Source organism: Halichoerus grypus, chromosome 3, assembly GCF_964656455.1.
Source record: "Halichoerus grypus chromosome 3, mHalGry1.hap1.1, whole genome shotgun sequence".
In the NCBI taxonomy this organism is placed as follows: Eukaryota; Metazoa; Chordata; class Mammalia; order Carnivora; family Phocidae; genus Halichoerus; species Halichoerus grypus.
Genome location: NC_135714.1, coordinates 58,264,458 through 58,271,141, shown reverse-complemented (window position 1 = coordinate 58,271,141; position 6,684 = coordinate 58,264,458). Strand labels below are relative to the sequence as shown.

The 6,684-nt window shown below is 39.5% G+C and overlaps 1 protein-coding gene across 9 annotated transcripts in view; it reads left to right on the top strand.

Annotated features, from left to right (window-relative positions):
• The first annotated feature begins 605 nt into the window (after positions 1 to 605).
• Positions 606 to 6,684, top strand: part of RASSF6 (Ras association domain family member 6) — a 48,636-nt gene continuing 42,557 nt past the window's right edge. For 6 of the 9 annotated variants that reach the window (XR_013446378.1, XR_013446376.1, XR_013446377.1 and 3 more), the window contains exon 1: positions 606 to 719. The gene's annotated coding sequence lies outside the window, so the exon portion shown is untranslated. Of the gene's footprint in view, positions 819 to 868; positions 1,029 to 6,684 lie in introns of those variants that run through there. The other 3 variants (XM_036078033.2, XM_078068767.1, XM_036078034.2) reach the window with 3 other exon arrangements.

Sequence of the window (6,684 nt, the reverse complement as noted above, 5' to 3'; positions counted from 1 at the left end):
GGAAGAGCAAAGTCCCCAAATTCAATTCAGTCAGTTAACAACTAAATTGTTATCCAATTCCTCTTTTGTACTTCATTACAATAGTTTTCAAACTTTGATGTCTACCGGATTCTTCTTTGGAGCTTATAAAAATACAGATGCCTGCAGCCTACCCCAGACCTAGATCAGAGTCTCTTGGGTGCTGAGGCCCAGAGGTATGCAGGTTCAGCAAGTTACACAGTGGTTCTGGGGTGCCCTGAGGTGTGAGAATCACTGCTCTGGGTGAAAAGGTGCTGGCAGGGAAAGGAGGCGGCATAAGGACAAAGGAAAGAAAATTAGACATTTCTAATTCAAAGACCACATTTTAAAAAGGAAGACGTGAATAGTGGCATTCATTCCTAGGTAGCATCATATCTTATGAACTACTCATCCGTAATCTGGATAGAGAGTAGAAGTCAGTTTTAGAGTCAGTCCAATTCCGTGGTTAATGTCCATTCACGTCTCAAGATGTGTGTCAGAGAGCAAAGGAGGGTTCCTATCAGCTGCTCCTAAGAAAGAAAGTAAACAGTCCCAACATGCACCGAGGCACAGGGAGTGGCTCAGGTTTCTAACACTTCCCTGCTCCGGCGAACAGGGGTAATAATTAACAGCTCCTTGGGCTTGATCGTGCGGAGGGGCACTGCCAGGCGCAGAGCCTCGAGCCGCCCCTCCTCCGCACTTGGCTCCGACCTCAGCGGCAGGTGAGTGAGCCCTGCCTTTTCCTGACAGTCGCAATTGGTAATTTGTGACCGAGCGCGGGGAAACAGACTCTCCGGAGCAAGTTCAGCTCAGTAACTCAGGTACAAAGGCTTCTCCTGGCCCCAGTGTGAATCACAGGTGAAAAATGGGGGTAGGGAAAAGAACCCCTTTCATCCACCCCCTGAGGTCAGGTTGAGGACAAGTTATTAGAAAGCAGAATTCATGGGCAGCCAAGTTGAGTTGTGTGCAGCCTGAAACCCGGACATGGCTTTTCCTTTTGATGGTTTCCAGAATACCCATTCCTGACCAAGGTAAGCATGTGGGGAGGAGGGAAGGGCTTGGAGGTAAGTGTGGCCACTGAAGCCCTTCTCTCCCTTTCCTCAAGGGAAATAGCTCAATGAGCGCTTTATCTGAAATTGCACTTACCCTCACCAAGTACTAGCTCCTGCGTGACAGCCCCCTTTTCTTGAATCAGCGGGCTTGAAAGTACTTTTAAGTGAGGGTTCTGCTAAACTTTTATTTATTTCCACAAAGCTACAGAGGCATATCCCCCTAAAAATTGAAGAGGATTTCTGATATTAACACTTCACCGAACAATGAATGACTATAAATAATTAAATGGGAGTCCATGAGTTAAGGATACCAGTTCTGAAGCAGGAGAGCCCTAAGTTCAAATCCTGGCTTTGCCACTTACTGGTGTGTCCCTTAGCAAGTTACTTCACCTAAGTGAGCCTCAGTTGGCATACCAAGATATGCCATTGGGGCTTTGATAGGAATTAAAGACTTATAGCAAGAATTCTGTAAGTGGTACCTCCAGTTAGCATTAAGAAATAAGCTCCACCAAAAGGGCCAGATCAGAGAGGGTGAGCTAAGCTGGGGAGACCAGACCGTGTGAAGGTGGTAAAGGTAGACTGGTTTCCGGAAAGTGGGTCTAGGATGTGAGCAGATGGCAAATGGGCAAAACATCACCTCTATGAATGGCAGTGAAATTATCTGGCTTCTTGCTACTTTTCGAACAGAGTACATAAAGTGACAAATGCAAAATTATTACTCAATCACTTTTACTTTGGAAAAGTCACATTCATATTAACTTGTTATTTCTAAACAGAAAATATAATTTTGTAGTAGGAGAGTTACACACAACCCCATATTGTGGAATGCATGACATTTAGTTTTATAAGACAGATGGCCCTTGAACAACTTTGATAAAATAGACCATGTAGTCCATGACTGTGTATTGTTTGTGTTGAAGTGTTACAGACTTTCATTTGTGTTTATGGACAAGAAACATACAAGAACGATACCGTGTTTTGTTGGTCTTTACCTCTGAACTTAAAGTATAGGGAAGTGACCTTACTTTATGAAACTTTATTTAAAGGGCACTTTTGTTAATGTTGCTGTTAGTTTTATTAATGTTGATAAATTTGAGGAGGGGACAAACTTAGAAGTTTTGACTAGCAAAGTATTCTCATTGACAACGTTTTATCTTTTCACGTCATTAATATATATTTAAATGGTTTACAGTTGATCCTAGCTTAATATCATCATTGTTTTAATGGATTCTTATTTCAAACTGCAGATTTGAAATTCTCCAGTATACTTATAATTGGATATTGACTAGATATTTGTGGATAGAATTCTAAAGCCAACCAAACTGAACTTTACTATGTTATTGTCCTATGGGGTTTTATTGTGTTTAGTGTTTATAGCTAAAAATTTATAAAATAATCTCATCCATTTAGAATAAATTACAGTATCAGTAGTCACTAACTGTTCTTCAAAGATGAAATATTCCTTTATGCTGAACAGATATGGTTGGAACTTCTTAAACCAAGTTATATAATACTTCTTAATGGTGTATGTCTACACAACAAACAGTAGCCCCAATTGAGATAAATCTACTTAACCATACCTGAGATTAATTTGAGATTAATTTATCTAACCACATAAATGTGTTAAGTCTTTGTAGTTAAATTCTCTTTTAGCATACATATATTTCTCTACTATTTCTAATGTGTATATGTTTTACGATAAACTATTAAATGCTTTGTTCCATCGAGAGAGAGATAACCAGCAATGATTAAGAAAAAATTAACTTTCCCAATTATATTGGAAATAGTGTAACACATATGTAACATGTTTTTTAAATATGTAATTCAAAGTTTCATATTTGATACTTGTTTTAACTTTTAACTTCCTAAATTAAGAAGCATCCTATACTTTTCATTGAAATAGAAATCTAACACTAACCATCAATTTACTTGTACAGATTCATTGAAGATAGGGAATTTGGGATTATTAGAGATACATGGGCTTCCTATAAAAGTTTGATTTTTATCTTGCCATTTGCAATGACATGGATGGAGCTAGAGAGTATTATGCTAAATAAAATAGGTGAGTCTGAGAAAGACAAATACCATGATTTCCCTCATGTGTGGAATTTAAGAAACAAAACAAACAAAGGAGGGCGGAGAGAGAGAGAGGCAAACCAAGAAACAGATTCTTAGCTATAGAGAACTGATGGTTACCAGAGGGGAGGTGGGTGGGGGGATGGGTTAACTAGGTGATAGGGATTAAGGAGAGCACTTGCTGTGATGAGCATCGGGTATTGTATGGAAATGTTCAATCACTATATTGTACACCTGAAACTAATATTATACCATATATTAACTATGCTGGAATTAAATATTTTTTTTAAAAGTTTAGATTTTTAAATGTAGGTCAATCAGAAACACAACCTCTGAGAAAGAACTTCTGAGTATTCTCTCTTTGCCCTGAAGTCTAGTGTTAGAGAGGGTTAGGTTTTGTTGCAGAAATCCATCTATGTCTTTCAAAGCTATCAGATATAATGATTTCATCACTTCATAACCTCAGTTCAAGTAGCGGACAAATGCTGCTGCTTTCAGTAGTTGAATGTGAAGGTGTCTCCTTTTTAAGTGATGACAGTGCAATCTTAGTCGCCGGGATGACCGAAGGACCAATTCTCCGTCATCATCCCAGAGCCTGGCAAATGGGGCTCAAAAGCAGAAAGTGCTCCCTCTGCAGCCAACACACAAACAAGAAAAATGATTCACAGTCCCTGGGAAGTCAAGTTGAGAATTTCCTCTTGAAAACTAGATGAAGCAGAGAATCCTTGGGCTAGACCACAGCAGCAGTTCCAGAAGATGCCTTTGGCAGACTGAGCGGCTCCCTCCCAGACAAGTGGTGGCAAGATGCCTCAAGTCCTGAGGTGGCTGCAAGCTCGAGTGCTTCTGCTACAGCTTCTGTCCCCTGAGGACGCTCTGGGGAGAATCCAGCCACGGCGTTAGTGCCCTGTCAGTACGCACTAGAATAGCAAAGGGTGACATTTCACATGGGGTTCCACTGGGACTAGCGGGAGTGACACGTCTGGGTGTTTGAGCTATATCCTGTCCGGTCCTGTCTTAAAGTCAAGCACTGTAAGACATTTTTATTTGCATCTCAAAACAAACATTTCCCAATTGCAACACATATCACTTAATAAAGTGGTAGTTTTTATATACCGGTTTCCCACTTTTACCATCTTTGTGAATGAGGCAAATTCTTTAGAAAAATGTGGAGCCAGATGTTTCCCAGAAACCACACTTCTCTGGATTCTTTTCCTGTTTTACTAAGAATTCGATAATGGGTGGAATTACCGATGTTTTTTTTCTCTCAGTTCCTTGAAGTCATATAATTGTATACAGATCTGCTCTTCTCAACTTCAAGGTTCCTGGTCAGAGCTTAGAGGAAACATCTCTATTTTGGAGCTGAATACATATTTGTAACTTTCCATTGCTTCTTCAGGCCAAAACAATATTAAAAAAAAAAACAAAAACCACATGTGTACAGCCCTGAATATAATCTTACTTCATAATTTAAATATACATTTGCTATTCCAATGTGTTATTTTCCATTCTTTATTTTTTTTAGTAACCTTTATGGTTTGTGTTATGTAAGATATGTTCATTGTGTATGATTTAGAAAGAACATATCAAATCAAGAAGAAAATAATTATCACTCATAATTTCATGGCTCACAGTTTTATGGTTAATATTTTAATATATCTCCCTATATATTGAATATATTCATTCTTTTACATATGTTTTTCCCTATATACTTGCATCCATACACTCACTCTGGGAAGTACAGAAATGAAATAAGCAATAATCCTACTCAAAAGGAACAGTTAAATTCAGTAAAGTAAAATATAGTCAGAGAGAGAATGCAGCAAATCATGAGAAAGCTGCAGATATTTCACTGGGTGAGTTCAGAGGCAGGAGAAATTCTCTTCGGCTGGGAAATCTTGGGACGTTAGCACCTGTTTTCTTTCAGTTCGTTGTGAAATTATGACTCTTTTGACACCCCATGCACCCAGTGGCCCCAGGAATAAGGGGCTGCCGATCCAGAGAGAGGCTACCCTTCTGGGACTAGCACCAGGAGCAGGCCCAGAGAGGGAGCTCATGAACCCTTTGTTAACTACACGAAGGAGTGAACCAAGTTTCCTCTCTTAAACAAGTAACCATTTAATCCATGAGAGGGCACAGGAAGGTACTTTAGGTGACTGGCCCATTTGAGTTCATCAGGGCCGGGGTTCTCCTCACATCTTCTGGCCTCCTTCTGGTAACTGGCCAGTCCAGGCAAGCTCCCGTCTAGGCAGGATACAGAGCGGGGGGAGGCCAAGCACGGATGCTCTCTGCTGGGCTCAGGTCTCAGTGAGCTGGTGCTGTCTGATCCTGCCCTTCTCAGGCTCCTGAGCTCGTCTGCCTGCTTAGACCGAGTCTCCTTTCCTTGTCTCTGCCCTTCCCTGCTGAGCCACTGAGGCCTATCTGAGCTCAGACCTACCTGGTACTTCTGGGACTATTTATTTCTCCAGGACTGGATTGCTGACCTGTCTGATTTCTTATCTCATGAGCTCTGTTCAATCTGAACAAAATGAAAAAACAAATAACCGAACTTACTGAATAATAATCTTATTTCATACACAGCCTAAGTCAATAAACTCTGGCCTCAGGACCAGAGAGCTTATATGGTTTACCCTTCCAGTTAAGTACATAGATTTGTAACAACTACCTTCCTCCTCAAGGCATAGTTTATTATGTTCTACCAAACTAATTGCGAATGTCCAACATAAGACCTCTAGGCTTCTAGAATTATCATTTTTCCTTTTTTCATAAATCCTCATCTCTGCATATCATGACCTCTGTTGTCCTTCTCTTAAGCCTTTTGAGGAAACTAGCACTGACCCTTAAATCTACCAAATCTCTATAATTTAGAAGATATTCACAAAGGTCCTACCAGGTTTTAAATTGCTATGAATCATGGTTAATGGGAGAGGGGAAACTGTTTGAACTCACAGATCTATTTCTCACCTTGATAATTAATAATCAAATGAGACTTTGATCAAATTACATTTTTACCTTTCGGATATTTGGACTGCTTATATAGTCAATATTATTTCCTGTTCAATTAGCGTATATTGCCCATGAACAAGAATTTTATCCTGTTTTTATTTTCTTCCATAAATTCCTTTTAACTTAGGCTTCCTTCCTAAGGTCAGAAAATAATGTAAGTGTTTCTGAAATCCTTTAATCACATCTGAAATCTTCTGACTTGCTTCAGCGTAGCTCACAGGTTGACAATATAATTCCACAGTAATGTTTTGGGATCTTTAATGATACCTGAGCTATTTTCTTATAAATACAAATAGGGAGTTAACCAGAAAGCTCTTGCAATGGCTTTCAGCCCATTACTGTCAATGGCACTTTGTGATTGTAAGAACCTTCCATTGGTGATTCTTCAGTTCAATATATACCCAACTTCTAGTCTCAGCAAATCTATCATGTTAACTATGAAATCAAGAAAACTTTATAACTAACAATAAATCCTTCAGGCACATCTGCAACTTTACATTTAGTCAGCCACTCAGCAAATATTAATTGAATTCCTTCCATGTTCCTGGCAAAATTC